This window comes from Peromyscus eremicus, chromosome 4, assembly GCF_949786415.1.
Source record: "Peromyscus eremicus chromosome 4, PerEre_H2_v1, whole genome shotgun sequence".
Classification (NCBI taxonomy): domain Eukaryota; kingdom Metazoa; phylum Chordata; class Mammalia; order Rodentia; family Cricetidae; genus Peromyscus; species Peromyscus eremicus.
Genome location: NC_081419.1, coordinates 117812935 through 117830788, shown reverse-complemented (window position 1 = coordinate 117830788; position 17854 = coordinate 117812935). Strand labels below are relative to the sequence as shown.

At 46.9% G+C, this 17854-nt stretch overlaps 1 protein-coding gene and 1 long non-coding RNA gene across 5 annotated transcripts in view; one reads left to right on the top strand and one right to left on the bottom strand.

Annotated features, from left to right (window-relative positions):
• The window catches only part of Banf2 (BANF family member 2), a 40245-nt gene extending 23944 nt beyond the window's left edge, over window positions 1-16301 (bottom strand). For 3 of the 4 annotated variants that reach the window (XM_059261543.1, XM_059261544.1, XM_059261545.1), the window contains exon 1: window positions 16167-16301. The gene's annotated coding sequence lies outside the window, so the exon portion shown is untranslated. The remainder of the gene's footprint in view (window positions 1-16166) is intronic. The other variant, XM_059261542.1, reaches the window with a different exon arrangement.
• On the top strand, window positions 14763-17379 carry LOC131909733 (uncharacterized). The gene is made up of 2 exons (XR_009378922.1): window positions 14763-16436; window positions 17180-17379. It is a non-coding gene; the product is annotated as an uncharacterized LOC131909733 (long non-coding RNA).
• The last annotated feature ends 475 nt before the right edge of the window (window positions 17380-17854 follow it).

Genomic DNA, 17854 nt, shown 5'->3' with positions numbered 1-17854 from the left:
TAAAATCCTGCCTAGGCGACAGTCCCTTTATTCTAGCTGTGACTGGTCTCAGTCATATTTTTCCTTCCTGAAAATATTCTCTTCCCTTCGGGCCCCGTGCTTTACAAAGATCGAGAGAGGAGAGAGAGAGAGAGAGAGAGAGAGAGAGAGAGAGAGAGCGAGCAGATTTACTGGAGGCCATGTGGAGAACAGATGAGGGTGGAGATGTAGTTCAGCAGCAGAGCGACTGTCTAACAGCCAGTGTTGTAAACCGTGGGCTGTGACTCCATGTGAGATCACATCACTTGACGTAGTGGTCGTGCAAAACGTGGCAAGGAGCCCAAATCAAACGTACTGCGAACCCAAGGTGCTCCTGCCAGTGTGCACTTCTGTTGCATCCCATGGTTCCTTGCAGCCGTGGCACTAAACACACAGCACACACGGTGTAAGTGCACATGCCGACAACATGTGACACCAGCAAACACTGCCTGAAACAACGTGGCTCAGGCTCGGGACTCCTGTGAGCTGTGAATTCCAGTCTCCCTACTGTGTGCATGAAAACTTTTCTGCTCTTGTGTTTAATTGTGGAAACAGGCTTAATTTGCTCCTAGTCCTTCCTCAGCATATAAGTACTACATTAGTACATATTTGGATTGTACTGTAAGAGGATACTTTTTACTTACATTTTTTTAATATTCATTTTTAAATTTAATTTTAAAATTTTTAGTTTTGAGCTGGGTAGTGGTGGCACATGCCTTTAATCTCAGCACTCGGAAGGCAGAGGCAGGTAGATCTCTGTGGATTCAAGACCAGCCTGGTCTACACAGCTAGTTCCAGGACAGTCAGGGCTACACAGAGAAACCCTGTCTCAGAAATTTTGTTTTGTTTTGTTTTTGAGAATTTCATACACATGAGTATAATATTTACATAACTTCTGTGCTTCTTGTATATAGTACTAACTGTGTTTAGAGCTGTCCACTTGGGAATGGATAACCTATCAGGGGCTTGTCCCTAGAGAAAGCAGATTCTCCTTCTCTTAACAGCCAGTGATTGCTTAGAAGTAGCTCTTCATCTAGGAACTGGCCCTTGTAAGGTTTCCTCCATCCACATTGGCATATCGCCTGGCGTTGTTAACACACAGGCCTCGTTTGGGTGACCATATTATTGAGATGTCAAGGATGCAGCTTCCCTGTCATATACAGAAGACTATCTCACAGCAGACGCCCTGGTCCTCTGGCTCTTACAAACTTCCTTCCCCCTTGTCCTCCATTTCCCCTGATTTTCAAGTGTAGGTCATTGATGTGGTAGTTGTGGATCTCTGTATTAGTCTCCATTGGCTACATAAAGAAGCTTCTTTGGTGAGGGATGAGAGCTGCACTTATCTGGGTAGAAGGATAAGCAGAACACAGCTAGAAATTACGTTAGTTTAGGAAAATGGCAGAGTAGGTTCTCCTCTGAGGCCTATGACCTTTCTAGCTACGGATAGTTGGCTGGGTTCACAGTGGTAGGCATGAATTCCCTCCTACTGAGAGAGCCTTAAGTCTAACCAGGCAACTGTTGGTTACCCCAAGATAGAAGTGCCACTATTGCCCTGTTGGGGTGATCGTGCCTGGCTGGTCATTGTTGTGGTTCACAGGCTTACAGCTTTTCTCTCTTGGCAGCTTACACAGCACCTTCTGATTCTATGAGAGCCAGTCCTTACGGAAGAGACCACCAGGTCAGTTCCAGCTGGATTTCTCCAAGACCTGTGTCCATGGTGTGTAATATCTTCAGGAATAGGATCTCACTTTCAAGTTCTAGAAGGTAACCCAAGGTGATGACAATAATCTGTACTGTTTGGAAGGGGTTATTGTTCTATCCTGGACATTAATTCCTGTTGGCACTGGGGTTTTTGGTAGGTAGTCTGTGGTTCTTGGGGGAAGCATTACCATCCCATATGATGTAACTCCGTATAGGAATATTTTATTTTAAGAATTGCTGTTTGAGTTGCTGAATTAACGTTCATACACATAAAAAAAATTGGTCAGTAAATTGTAGCTTGGGATTAGGACAGAATTTCCAACAATTTCTGAAATGGTCCTAAGCATACGTCTGCCATTTTGTACTACATATTTATGTGAAGTGGTGGTCTTAGCCTTGGTAATTATAATTAATATATAAAATCAAAATATGGGTCAACTTTGAAAAATGTTGATGTTCTACATCTTGCAGAGTCAAATTCAGTTAAGATTTGATTCATTCTTTCTTTCGCCTTGGGGTGTATGTGTATACATGAATGTGATTTGTATGCGTGCATGTGTGTACATCTATGTGTTTGCGTGAGTATCTCTATGAGCATACCACAGCACACATATGGAGGTCAGAGGACAATCTTTAATGTCAATCCTCACTTTCCCCCTCTAGACAGGGTCTCTTGTTTTATCAGACTCCTCAGCCAGTCTTGCTACAAGAGTGATAGCATTATACATGCCATTACACATGCATGTTACTGTGAGCAGCTTTTACATGGGTTCTTGGGATCTGCACTCAGGTCCTTGTGCTTGCTGGAAAAGGTCTTTCCCCACTAAACCACCTCTTCAGCTAAGACTTAATGTAAAAATAAATGAGCACACCCAGCTTATTTATATGCAAATTTGCTTTTTTGTCTTGAATTGTAAAATTATATGGCTACCAAAGAATTGTTTTGAGATGAATTTATGATTCATTTTCAGCGAATGTTTGGTTTATGTACTTATTTTACGTACTTACATATGTGTATTCACATAAAAATTTTTTTAAGCAGAAAGGGGTCAGGAGCAGAATGAGTTTAAGCCCTCCCTAGCATGCACAGGACCCTGGGTTTCATTCCCTGATGGTAAAACAAACCAGCAACAGTATTACTCCACTGTTTGTCACACAGCATCTATATCTGTACAAGTGCATACTTTAATTCACTGTTCAATTTTTTTACTGCAATTTAATTCTACTGTCTCGATGCTTGCCTACTCTGGAAATATCATAAGTTGGTGGGAACAGGAAGGCTGAGGAGGAGACGCCAGCCTGCCGTCCAGGGAGCAGCATGTAAAGGCCACAGGTAAAGCCACAGAACACGTGGCGACATATAGATTAACAGAAATGGGCTGAGTTTAAACGTGAGATAGTCAGTGGTAGGCCTGAGCTGATGGCCGAGCAGTTTAATTAATATAAGCTTCTGAGTGATTGTTTTATAAGTGGTTGCGGGGTCTGTGGGGCTGGGCAGGACTAGAGAAAACTTCAGCTACAATAAATAGAATCATATGGTATATGATTTTTTGTGTTTATTTCATTTAGTATAGTGTTATTAATGTTCATCCATGCTATCATATGTGACAAAGATTTCTTCCCTTTTTGAGTGTGATTACTATTCCTCCATATGGATACACAATAGTACAACAGCCCCTTGGTTCAAGGCATCCTCTACCTCCATGATGCTGCAACCTACAGATACTAAGTCTCCTCCATTGCTGGCTGTAGTATTTGCTTATGACCAATGTACAGCTTCCTGTATGCTTAGTTTAAGTAACCTCTAAGTAACTTATGATACCTAAGAAATAGAAACGCCATGTAATTGGTGCAGTACAATATTGTTTAGGGAGCGAAGGCAGCAAAAATGTCCATACATGTTTAGTACACATGCAGTTTTTCTAAGGACTATTTCCTGATTTGAGGTTGACTGAACTTTGGGATATGGAAGCACTGGTATGGAGGGCTGAACACACTTTGTTGACCAGTCATGCATCACTGGACACTGGGTACCTCTTGGCTACTGTGAATAGTGCTGCTGTGAGCATGGGTGTACCAGAATAGATGAGTTTTAAACCTCTTGCTTTGTGGTTCCTTATGAGTTGATTCCTCCTTCCTCTGCCTTCGGTGCCAGAGAAGAGGAGGCAGTACTAGATGGAAAGGAAGAATGGGGACTGAGGAAGCAGGTCATGCAGCAGGGTCTTTGCTTTCTCTCTCTGGCACAAACCAGGAAGTAGCAGGCATGACGTTCCCAGAGGGGTAGGTCTGGTTGTCTGGTGAGCTTGGGAACTATGCATGGAGTCAGGGGCTGCCTCCATGGGCTTATGGGGAAACGACCAGAGCAGAGCCATCTCCCCATTGTTTTGGATGGTGGTGCAGCAGGAACAGTGTCTAGGTAGAGAGTCTGCAGAACTGCCCTTGGTGTTTTGTAGCAAACAGCCCACATGTCCAGGATAGGACATACTGAGTGTGCTTCAAGGGCTGATAAGTAAGCTGAAGCCTGGTGTCAGGATGAAGGGGACTCCTGGGGGAGAAACATACACCAAGGGTAAGTGACCAAGCCACAAGCAGCAGCCGTGAGTATATCAAGATGTTTCTACAGACCAGAGAGTGACAGTGACAAGGATCAGGTCATCATCCTGCAGACCTCACAGGTATTCACTCTCTCAACACTGCCATCAGAGAACTAGCACCTGTTCCCATCTATGCCGACAGCCATACTGCTTTAGGACCACCAAGGGGAGCAGAGATGTCTCCAAGGACATCAAATCTCCCAGTAGACTGGATAGAAGCAGACTTCGTATTCACATGCAAGGATATAGGAAACTCAGGCACAGTGGTAAGTGCTTCTGGGGCTGTGCCCAGGTCCCCTGCCCAGCCAGCAAACCATCTGAGGCTGCAGGTTCATAGCAAACCTCTCTGCTGTGGGAGGAGCGTTGCCTAGGAGACAACGTTATCACACCTGGAGTCAACTGGAAGGTTCAGAGGCCTCTAGATAGATACAGAAGCGCAATGGCCCAGTCTCCCCTGGTCAAGACTGTGCTCTGGCATGCACCATGGGGCCAGGCAGGAGCTGACTACTCTGACATTAGACTACCAGTTCGTCTCTTGTCCCCTCACTGCCCGCAGTGAGTGGAATCCCGATCCCCCGCTCTGCTTCTAGGAAAGCCACCCAAGATGTAAAAGTTTCAAGGCCTAGGCTGTGTCTCCCTGGACCCCACAGGGTGGAGACGTCTAAGAAAAAGCACGAGTAGCCAGAAGAGAGTGACGATCTATCTCCTGGAGCTGGGGTCCAGGCAGTTGTAAACTGCCCCAAGCAGGTGCTAAGAACCAAACTCAGGTCCTTTGCAAGAGCAGCAAGTGCTCTTAACCGCCAAGTCATCCCTCCAGCCCCGTAACTGGGCATCTTGTGCTTTTTAAATACATTTTTAAAATTAAAATAAAACTATATCTCTCTAAGCCCTCCATGCCCCCCCCCTCAACTAGGCCCCTCCACACCTTCACACTCCTACCCTACTTCAGTCACCATCAGATGGATGACCTCTCGTTCCTTTGACTACGTAGCTCTGCTTCTCTTGCAACCCTCCCATATAGCACGTTTCTCAGAAGCCCCTAGAGCTGCCTCCGTTTCTGACTACGGCAGCCGAGCTGCAGACCTCAGAAACCTCCCTCTGGGATTTTGCTCCTGGCTTGACCGTGAGTCTTCCTCCTCCCTCTTCTTCCTCTCCACAGACCAAGGAAGCTCGAAGTCCAAATCTTCTGGGGAATCTCCATGAAGGGTACACAGCTAGAGAGACCACGGAGGCAGAACAAGGTGTGTCTCAAGTCGCCTGGGAGGCAAGCACTGTTTGGCTGTCAGCAAGTGCCTGCTCATCTGGAAAGGAGGCCTGGTGCCAGCTGGGCTCACTCCGGGAATAGAAACGGAGTAAAGACTGTGGGCAAGTGAGAGATGAGGAACCAAGTTGCGCTGGCAAGTTCTGGGACCTACATGGATTGAGCAATCAAGGCATGGCTGCCTCTTCACAGCCTCTGCTACAACTGATTGATTGATTGATTGATGATTGATTTAGAATAACGGAGGCCCAGAGCAGCAAAGAGGGTGTCCTGTTCAGTAAAAGAGGTGAGCTAAAAGTTCAGGGCTAGGGGAGCCCCAGAGCCAGGTCTGGTCTCCAAGGCAGGGACTCAGAACCAGGGCAACCTTAGCAGATGCTGCCCAGTCCTGTTTCTCATCCTCCAGGACTCAAGAGTTCCCACAAAAGCCAATGCCTGTGGCTCTTTGCCCTGTGTCTGGGAGTATTACCCAGCCAGGGAGGGATGCCAGTGGCTAATAATTCCCATCCTCTCAGGTGGGACGACTCCCATCTCCCAAATGTTCACAGGTAGCACACTGCTCAGGGAAATAGCCTGCTTTGTAAGCACCTAATTCATCCTGTCTCCCTTTCCCACTCTCCTATTGTGTGACGTGGATCCCATCCCAAATCAACTTCTTAACTTAGGAGAATGCACTTGATATGACTAGCTCAGTGGACATCACAGTCAGTTCTTACCAAATGTGCATCACACCATCACAAAGTTGGAAACCATCCAGCCGAACCAATTGAGGTCAGGAACTGTCTGTGCTTGCACTTAGGTTAGAGTCTCAAGGGTCCGGAAGCCTAAGAAAACAGATAATGCCTCTGCAGGTTTGACGCAAAGACCTATCCAAGAACCCTTCCTGGGTCACCAAAGCAGAAAATGAAGACCCCCCCCCTGAAATAAATATCAGGAGGCTAGTTGGGTCTGGCTTCAGAAGGGGAGCCAGGATGCGAGCTCTATTTTTGAAATTTGAATGGAATTCAGAGAAGTACTCAATGATACATAGAAAAGGATTCCCCAAAGACTGGTATCACATTTATTGATGGCATTATCCTTGGAGCTCTTTTGCAAACTGTAGGAAGCCGTGAAGTCATTTCTGTACATCTGCAGGGTTTGTAGCCATTCAGTAGGGAACATAACCTCAGAAGCTGTCACTGGTTCAAAATCAGCCTGGGCAACTTGGTTAGACCATGTCTCAAAATGAAACAAACAAACAAACAAAAAATCAAAAAACCTTAAAAGGAAGCTGTGGATATATCTCAGTGATAAAATATTTGCCCAACATATGTAAGACCCTGGATTTAGTTCTTAGGGTTTAGTTTTTTAAATGTTACAAGAAACCTGCCCATCCATGTGTTGATACACCACTTAAGAGGAAGTGAACCTGCCTTTCCTGCCCTGGGCAGAGAATATTTTGTCCCTTCCAAGTGTCAATCTAGATTGTCAAGACTAGATTGTCAAGAGGTGGAGACTAGAAGAAGTCTTCTTCCCATGACCCTTTTGAAATTAGGAGCCTGTAAAACACCTATTAAGTGCTCAGATCAGGAGTAAGTGACAAATGCAAAAACCAGAAGGAACTGGCAAGAGAATAAACCTGGGAGGAAAAACAGTGCAGGGGCAATGGTAAGTGGGGGCTGGAATTGCATCTGAGAGAGAGGTCACTAAAGAGATGTAGACTCTGGCTAAACTGGGCCCCACACTCCATCTAAGGGTCATCCTCTCTCTGGAAAGTTGGTCTCAGAAGACCAGATTTGGGGAGGTTTTTGCCAAGGAATCCGAAATTTTAAGTTTAGATTTTTTAGGCACAACTTTCCTTTTTGTTTGTTTGTTCTTTTGTTTGCTTGAGATAAACTTTTGCTATGTAGCCCAGGCTGGCTCCAAACTTCCCCAAGTCCCCCTGCCTCAGCCTTCCAAGTACCAGGATTACAAAGTACAACTATGCCTGCCTCCATTTTTTGGAGGATAAGGGGTATTTATTTTGCTTTGCTTTGAGACACAGTCTCATGTAGCCCAGGCTGGCCTCACTTGAACTTCCTATGTAGCTAAGGATGAACTTGAGTTCCTGGTCTTCTACTTCTATTTCCAAAGTGCTAGAATTACAGAATGTGTCATCACACAGAACAGTAATTTTTTTTCCCAGACAAGATCTTGTTGTATAGCCATTGCTTGCCTTGAGCTGGCCTCATACTGGCAATGATCCTCTGCTTCAGTAGTGTGAGTGCTGGAATTATAGATACGTGCCACCATGCCTGCCTCAAGTTGCTAAATTTTAAATGTTGGGAAAGGGCTCACATATTTGTAACACAGACCCAACAAAACAAATCTATGCCACCAGTTTTCTTCTGTTACCACAGACTTTGCTTCCATAAGAAATAATGCCATTTGTACATATGAATACAATGACATCATACAATCAGGTACTGTAGGCCAGGGGCTTCAGGGTAAGAGTCCTTTCAAGCAAGTCCCATCTGTTAGGAAAGCTACACTTTGGGCCTGGTGGTTTCCTCTTAAACTTTGAACAATGCTACTTTGGGCTATTTCTGCCCTTCTCCATGAAGCTGTCTACAAACAGGTGGCTGCCATTCTCGCCTCTACCTTCATGTTCCCCTCAGTAAGATGCTCATCTCAGTGGGCATGCCCTGAAGATGGCTGAATTTTCACACCTGACAACCTGGCTTAATTTGCCTTGTTCAGGTTCCTGCTCTTTCAGAGTCCTGTGAGTTCTGGTATTATCTGGATGTCTTTTCAAGTCCCCATTGGGGCAAGTGTGCACACCTTCCCCCGCTCAGGTCTGATTCTTCTCTGCGCTGACTTTGGGTAGAGTCACCTGGGAGTGACTGAGGACACACGTATGGTACCTGTACTCCTGTCCAGGGAGGAACTGAGAAAGCCCTTTGCATGTCTCTGTGCCTCTAGGCATCTCATCTGTACCCCGAATGCTGCTCGCTTCACTCTGAGCAACAATGTGAGACGGGGAGCCACACGAAGACGCAGACAGACATGTGACAACCCTGGTTTACTACTCACTGGCTGCGTACATACCTGCAACCTCCATTCTGGCCACCACTGAAGAAGCTCTTATTCTAGAAGGGCTAGGACTGTTGCTGTTTCAGAATTAGCTTAACACCCCCATCACGCGTGCATTCTAGCCAGCTTGCTAGATAAGGGAGTAGAGCTAAAGAGTTTAATAACATACTTAAGGTCATGTGCGTGATCAGGAGAAGTCACAGCTTGATTTCTGTGTGTTCAGAAAATTACCTGTGACTTGAGCCAACCAAACAATGGCTGTTTTTCTCTTCTCTGTGTGGTCCACACCAAGCTTATGCCAGGTCACTGAACAGCCCGTTGGAAGGGCCCAGGCTCAGAAGGGTCTCAAAGCACCATTACCAAAACTGCCCGTATCAGCACAGCTCACACTGATGCCCAAGCTCTCTAGTAGAAAGCAGGAAGTGCTGTGCTCTGGAAGCACTAACCCCACTGCCCTCCTGCCTGGCGTATTCTGTGGCTTGTTTAACTTCACCGTGCGTCATCTTGATGGTTGGGTGGTTGTGTTTTCACAAGACCAGACCCATGGAGCCTTCTCCACTTTTCACCCACTTCCTCTGGCTTGCAGCGGTGTGGGGGGAGGGGGCGGGGGTGTTCCAGGCTAGGCTAAGGTTCTCTGAGTGCCCACTGCCCTTCACAGGGCCCTACACTGGAGCCTGTAGGCAGATCCATAAGGAAAGGTGTGAGAAAGAACAACAGGCACTCTCCACATAGAAGAAACACACGGGGAAGGGTGGGTTGTGGGAAGAGTTTTCTGATAGTACAAGGAGATAATTCTACAAAGCATGAGGCATGTCCCCTTCACAGTTCACAGGAACAATCTCAGACACAATCTCATGACGATGTGACCTGGTCAAGGCACTTGCCCTCTTTTCCTTGGCCTTGCTTTCCTCATCTGTAAGATGGATAGCACACGGGGATATTCTAACATATTCTGAGTTCTGTCCATGCTCCTGGTTTACAGCTTCTCCAAAGCAGGTCCATGGAAAGTGTCATCTTCTCTACCTTTACCTGTTCAAAAAGACGTTCTCCAGCCCACCTCCTCTGACAGCAGGGTGTAAGCCTTCCTCATTCCAATGGTCTCTGCCCATCCCTCAAGGAAGGAATGCTGCTGAGAGAAGCCTTGGGGGATCTGAATAGATTCTTTACTGGGTTCCTTGCCCAGCCCATTAGTGTTGAGTGTGACCCCTTTTTCCCAGTCACCTCTGCACATGGTTGTGCATGCTTCAATTGTGCCCGTGTAGTAACGGCTCCAGAAAAATGCAAAACCCAAACAATATCTGGATAGGCTTCGGGATGATTCCAGACAGTTCCGCAATGGCAATTCCCAGAGGGCGGAGCCTTAGAGAGGGACAGAGACTGGGCATACTTCGCCTGCTCCAGCAGCATAACAAGCCGGGGACTTGTTTCTCTGGGTTTTCAGGGCCTCTTGGGGCTGAGCTTTAACAGGGGATGGCGTTCTACTGGGTAAGTCACATCAGTAGTGCCTGGATTAGACCCCCAGTTGCTGTCCTCTGCTTCAGCATTGACAGCTGTCATGAGAAACCCTCCCACTTTTTTGGGTCATAGGTGTCTTTCTAAGCTGGTTGCATTGTGAGAGCCGAGGAAAACCAGGCAATTTGCTGAGACAGAGTTAGATGAATACTTTTTCAACTGCCCGCCTACCTTCCCTCAACCCTTTAGGATCCAGGCTGTTCCTGCTTGTCTAAGGCTCTGACATGTCCCGTAGAACAAAAAAACTGCTGCTGATTTGGTCTCATTCATCACCACTTAGACTTTCTCAACAGCCTTTGAAGGAACACCAGTTAACATTCCTTGAACCAATACTCTGGGTGAAGCATGCCTTGGCTGGTTTTTAGCTTTCTTTTCATTATAGAGTTTAATTTCATGGCCTCTCTGAGGCTGTCCCCTCAGAGGGGTTTTGGAGGTCTGGTTTGTTGTGGGCTCTCTGGAACTTACAAGGACCCTGTCTGACCTCTGATGTTTCAGCCAACACAAGACACCCATACCAGTGCCCATGGCTAACTGGGTGGATTTTTCTTTTGTTTACATTTCAATAACTCTCCTTCCTGTCTGGTGAGAAAAAGGGACCCTTTTCTGATTTCATTTCAGGTAGCTTCAAAGGGACCAGCCCCACCATTTGGGTCCAGAGATTCACAGTGATCCAGGCTGGCCACAAGACAGCACATCCTCTTCCCCATAGTAACTGCTACACATGGATGCGTGGCTCCAGCTGGCCCAACCAGAGAACCCTGGCACTTTGCTGCAAAGTCTGGGAGAGGAAGTGCACCCCTTTCCTACTGGGATTGCTTAGTGCCCAGGAGCAGGAGATCTCTTCTCTGGGGTAGATCCTGCCAGAGAGATCCTTGGGGGACAAAGAACCAAGGGTGTTTAACTGGTAGCCTCTTGATAGCAATACTTGAGGGTCTATATATAGCCAGTACCAAAGACCTAGTATGCTCCAATCAACACCTACCCCCCCCATTCAGCACTGAGGATCGAATCCAGGGCCTCACACGTGCTAGACAAACACTGTACCACTGAACTGTATCCCTGCCCCTTTCAGTTTTTTATTTTGAGTCAGAGTCTAAGTTGCCCAGGTTGACCTCTAACTACACATATAGTCCAGAAAGGCCTGGAATTTATGACCTTCCTGTCTCAGCCTCCCAAGCAGCTGGAGTTGCAGGAATGTATCACAACATTCAGAAAATTCTATTCTTTTAAACTACAGATGATCCCTGACTTATGTGTTTACCTCCTGATAAACACATTGTAAGTTGAAATTGCATTTAATAACCTGACCTGCTGAATATGACACCTTAGTCTATCTTAATCATGCCCAAATATTAGCATACAGTTGGGCCAAACTAAAAGAAAATTTTCAGTAAAATGTGGAATATCTCAAGTATACTATTGAGTGCAGAATCCTGTACAATCTCTGATTTGATCTCACGACTACATGTGAACAGACGGCTGACTGACAGTTAAAGTTCACAACCCTTGACCAGTACCCCAAGTAATGATTGGATCTCATGTCATCAGCCTAGGAGAAAAAAATCGTAATTCAAAATTCTAGGTAGAGTTTCTACTGAAAGTGTATTGTTTCCACATCATCATCAAGATTCCAATATTAGGACTGGACAGATGGCTCAGCAGTTAAAGCACTTGTTCTCTTGCAGAGGACCCCAGTTTGCATCCCAGCACCCACATGGCGTCTCACAGTCAGCTGTAACCCCAGTTCCAGTGGATCTGGGCCTTTCTTCTGGTCTCTGTGGGTTACCAGGCATGCATGTGGTACACATATGTACAGGCAGGCAAAATATTTATAAAAAATTTAAGTGTTTAAAAATGATTGAAATATCGTACATCAAACTGTTGTATGTCAGAGACTATGTGCCGTTTGAATTTGGTTTCTAATCCTGTAACCGTGAAAGCCTTACCCACCAATTTTACAAGGGGAGCATGATGAGAACCAAATGTCAAAGGAAAGAAGGAATGTATGGCAGTATTTGGGACGTAGGATTGTGTTTTTAACAGTTCCTGAGAAGAAGTGAACAAAGATATATTTACCTCAGATTGGGCTCCAACAACCAAAGAAGCCGTCCCACCAAAATTCAGCTTGATGACCCAGTGAGTTCAGCTGATTCCTTGCAAGGGCATGGGCAACTTACAGGATGTTACACTACTACACTCTGTTTACCACCAGCCCATCCCTCAGCAAGCATAACTCCTTAAACATCATCTAGGAGGGGCAGAGAAAGGCCCCTCATTCCTGAGGCATCTCCCTGGAGTCTCATGTGCAGCCTCATGAACTGCTCAGAGCCCTGCTTGTGAGCGGCCTTTCCAGAACCTTGTGAGTCATTCTTCCCCTCCAAGAAGAAATGTTAGTGGGCTTAAACTTGTGAGGGTTTAAACCTGTGAAGATAATCACAGCTGCTGACTTCGAAACATCAGTGGCCACATCATACCTGGAGGATGGAATTCCACAAAAGGTAGTCACTTTGTGATATTGTGTGGGCACCTGTGCCGGTGACAGAGAAGGGGCTAACAGAGGAGGGTAATGCTTACCTCAAGGGAAGGATGCCCACTGGTAGGACTGGGGACGAATCTACATGTAAAGTCGGCCCTGATGGGCTATGATCTAAGAGCACCCATTGACCTGCCGTCAAGGTCTCTCTTAGAGCTGGCTAAGAATGAAGTTTTAGCTTTATCCAGACCTAGAAGGTCTGGATTTAAGCTGCCCCCAAAAGGTTGGAAGACAACGGGGACTCTGCCTGTCTGTAGTAACCATGGTTGTCTGCAAAGGTGGCTGCTGTGGATTCTTTCCTCCTCCTACGTACTTTCTGCCTACTCAAGCGAAGAACTTCTCCCTTTTTATCTCAGTTTGTTCCATGGCTTGGCCTGATCAACGTATATGATAAAAAACAGACTGGCTTCTTCTACTTGCTATCTCAGAAGCTACTTGTCACATAAAAAGTGAGGTCCCTGAGATAACCATGATGCAACGAAACTCAAGTTACCTGCATGGGGAATGTTCCCTGGAGAGACTGAAAGACTCACATGTGAGCGAGGCCTTCACAGGCCACCTAGTTGAGCTTTTGCTCAGAGCTGAATGCAGCTGAGTGAGTGATCCTCACCGATGTCACACCAAGATATCAAGTGACCCTCACTGATGTCAATGCCAAGTTTCTGAGCGATAGAATTGAGAGAAATAAGGTAACTTTTGCTGCACCAAGCTACTCTGCTGGGGTTATCCAGCAAGGGGCGGAAGCCCCTGATCGTCTCTCTTCACTACACTGCCTGCAGCACATCCATTGGCTTAGATAAGATGCTGGCTGAGCACTTGTCCTGTCAGGCACTGTCCCAGGCATGAGGTGGCGGGTGAGAAGACAGCACCCACGCTCTGGGGGAACTGACACTCTAGGAGATGCCAATAAATGAGACAAAACAGAGATGATGATTTCAGAAAGATGAGGGATGATTTGTAGTGGGGATGGGGACAATCTAACTAGAGCCTTCCTTGTAAGGAGAGACCCAAACCGAAACCCTCATAGTGAGCGGTGGCAAAGAAAAGAGACAGACCATGAGATGATCTAAAAAACCAGCAGTACCAACAGGGGAAACAACACATGAGAATCTCAAGGGTAGACAGCCTGGGGAAGGGATGCAGCTATGAGAGAGCTGTAGAGGGAGGGGCTGAGGTCAGAGATGACATCACAGAAGTGGGCGGGAGTTAGAGCGACCCTGTCCAGCTCATTAGTTAGTTGCAGCCAAGAATGGCAATGTGATCTAACTTAAAAATTTAAATGCAGTTCTTCAGCCCCACTAGCCACATTGAAATGGCTCCATGGCCTCACAGGGGCTACCAGCTGCCCTACTGGTAGGCACAAGAACAGACCCATCTGATGAGAGTTCTGATGACCAGTGCCGGTTATAGGACACGTCAGACATAAACTCAGATTTGGGCTCAAGAGATCAGATCACATGCTACGGGGCTTGGTCCTTCATGAATTTCCTGGAGGTTCCATTTTCCTTGAGTTCAATGTGGCTCTTCACGCTCAACAGTGGGCAACAGTTAAGTCTACCAACAGTCAAATACACCAACAGTGGCCCTGCGTGCCACACACTGAACAGGCTGGAGCCTTCCTCTGGATTAGTGGCACCAGAGGTCTGTTCACGGACTCCTCTGCAGCCTCGTTTTGGCTACCAATCTGGGGCTCCCTGATGTGAAAAAAAAAAAAAAAAAAAAAAAAAGCCACAGGGCATGGCTACTATTTCAGGGCGACACACAGAAAGGAGATTACTACAATTAGACAAGGCTCATTTCCATGAGCAGAGTTTCTTCCTCAGCACAGAACATCTGTTGGTGTGGAAATACTGGCTCTGCCTTGTCCCGTCAGAAGGGAATGTCCAGGCGCTGAAGACTCCATCTGGGACAAAGGCTGCAGGGACTCAAACTATGGAATCAGGCAAGACAATGGAAACTGGTCTTTGAAACAAAGGGAAGATTAAGAAAGATCAGCCTGGCATTGCGTCACTGTGATCCCAGTCTTAGGGAGTAGAGGCAGGGGGATCGTTACATTTTCTGGACTACATAAGACCCTGACTTAAAAAAAAAAAAAAAAAAAAAAGATTAGGAAATGCTATTTGTGCAGACCAGGAGGTAGTGGCAAGTGGAGATGTAGTGTCTCCTCGCCATTTACAAGACCTGAATGCTTGTGACAAGTACCTTAACTTTGGGCCAGCTATATACCCATCATACATCTGTGAAATGGGGACACTGGTACTCTTGACTCCAAAGCCAGCCTTAGTCACAATCTTCTGTGCTTTTTGAGACAAGGTCTCAAGTAGCCCAGGCTGACCTGGAACTAACTCTATGTAGCTGAGGCTGACTCTGAACTCCTGATCCTCTCGCCTCTATCACTTGAGTGCTGGGCTCACAGGCAGTTCCATTATGCCTGACACCATAATCTAATTGGTAGTAGTTTTGTAAGAAAAATGGAAGAGCTTGAGTGTTGACTAATGCCCAGGGCTAGTTCTGCTCAATGTGTATTGACCCTGTATTGGTCCTGTGGCTTTGGATAACCTGGGTAGCTAGCTCATGCTGCTGTTACCACTTGAGGCCCAGCAGGTAGGTACAATTGGTCTCTAGTTTTCCTTCTGGCTCTGCCCAACTAACACAGACTCCACCGCTGTCATGGAAGGCCTAGCTTGTCTGGGCTCACACAAGCAAGCTATGGGACTCAGAATTCTGCCATGTAGGATCTAGAAATGGTCTTTAAGATCTTTTAGTCTAACACCCTACTGATGTTGAGACTCCCCATCCCCAGCCAGGCTGACAGAAGGCCAGGCTTGCCTATGTGTTCTCACTTCTATTTCCAGAGCAATCTTGTTGGGGACAGCTAGTACAGAACTCTACACATTTCAGGTTACTCTCTCCCCTGAAGTGCATACCCAGTACAGAACACAGTCCTCAGCTCCTTGGCTCATCTGTGAGGAGTGTGAGAATAACCTGCTTCTCAGATCGGTGCTAGGAATGAAGAGCTGTAATGGAAGCTAATGGTCCGACATGTACTAGGCACCATGCTGGCCCCCTCCTTCCTCTCCATCCATCACAAGCCCCTCTCGCTTGGTAGCACAAAGCTGCATGTGGGGACAAGTGTGTTCAGCAAATAGCTGCTTATGACCTTGGTGAGGGCTGGGGAATATACTCCAGAGGACTTGCCATCTGCAGACCTGTCACAGGGGTCCATCAAGAGCATGGTGACCTTTACCTAGGAAACAGGTGCTGGTTTGAGCCCTACCTCCTCCAGGTGGTTAGCCTGCGGGAAAAGGCTCAGAAGGAGGCAGACATGGCAGAGCTTTGCCAACGTCTCCAAGACGAGTCTGGGCTCATTTGTGCATATTCCTGGCTACCAGTTTGGCTCATCCTGTCCCAGTGGGACAAGGGGACTCCAAGGCATTAAGCTTGCAGCTGTCGGCTGTGTCCTGGTCCTGGGGGCTGGGGACAAGGTATCAGTACTCACCAGGTGCACCTGGTCAGGCAGTAGCAGGCAGCAGGCGGTCTGTCACTGTGGATCTGTAACTGCAGGTGACTTCAACGTGGACAGCAATCAAGTATCTTGGGCCCTTAGGATAAATCAGTCCCAAGACCCTGAATGGGTCACATTGTGATGTCACATTGCTGAGGTACCCCTGCTGTGGCTTCTGGATGTCAGGCGACGGTGTGTGAGAGGAGGGCCTGAGAAGTAATGAGATCTCTCTACACTGTAGAGAACACCAGCCTGTGGGACCAGGTATGACACCACATCTGCCACTTGCTGCTCCAACCCCTGCCCATGCTTATCCTGGGCCAACTCAACTAAACTACCTCCATCTTTGTTAAGGTGGTCCCCACGAACTGACTGATGTGTACACCCAACTTGTCATGCTTTCTTGTGATTTATTTAAAAATTCCAGGGCAGCTTTTTCCTTTTTACTGATACCCCTCCCCCAGGCCCCCCCCCCCCCCCCCGCCCCCCGCCCCCCTGCCGCATACTGCAATGTCTCAGACTTCCCCTTTCCTGTCCACCTGGTGTGGCCTCAAAACAACCAAAACATTTTAAATATTAGCTTAGGAAATGGACACAAATCCGCCCCGTGTCCATGGAATCCAGCACAGATGTCCTTTAGGTTATCTTCTGCTGTGGTGTCTGGCTTTGTTCCATGGGTGGCAATCAATAATTAGGAATACTTTTAATAGTAGGACTACAGCCGGGCGGTGGTGGCGCACGCCTTTAATCCCAGCACTCGGGAGGCAGAGCCAGGCGGATCTCTGTGAGTTCAAGGCCAGCCTGGGCTACCAAGTGAGTTCCAGGAAAGGCGCAAAGCTACACAGAGAAACCCTGTCTCGAAAAACCAAAAAAAAAAAAAAAAAAAATAATAATAATAATAATAAAATAAAAAAAAAATGGTAGGACTAAAAAGCAAAGAGTTCCTCAAAGGGAATGAAACGAAACATTTCCTGAGATCTCAACCCTCTTTTTCTGCTGGTGCTTAGGGATTCTATCCTGGGGAGCAATTCAAAACGGAGTCACCAACTGACATGGGGCAAGTGCTTGTTGCTGAGCTCATAACCTGGGTTCGATTCCCTGAACCCACATGATGAAAGGAGAGAACCAGTTTTTACAAGTTGTCCTCTGACCTCCACGTGTGCTCCTTCCTCACAAATGTATATTTAAAAATGCTTCATTTTGGAAAGAGTTGAGTTATTCTCAGTTTTAGAATTGAACAGTGGGTCTCAAGTGCAGTTTCCACATGAGGCTTCTTGATTCAGTAGGTCTGGGGTGGAACCCACAAAGGAACATTTCTAGCAAGTGGGCAGACAAAGCTGGCACTGTGGGTCTAGGGACTACAATGCGCTTTGAGGGCAAGCGAGGAGTGCTGGTCTCCTGGGTTTGATCTTAAAATACTCCGGCGATTGATGGTAGTGTTTTGAGGTTTCTCCAGAACAAACAGGAGCTGTGCCTTTGAGGCCAAAGCTAACAGAGCCTGTATTTTGCTTAAGATCTGTTCATTGGCCAGCCTGAGCCCTGATGGGGGCCTCCCTACTGGTGTTATGGGCCCTGCCCACAGTCTCTTGGCTGTTCCACCTCAGCAAGAAGGCAGCCTGACTTCCAGCTGCCATGCTGGATCTCTGCTCCAGAGCCTACTACGGTAGCCCATCCCACCCACA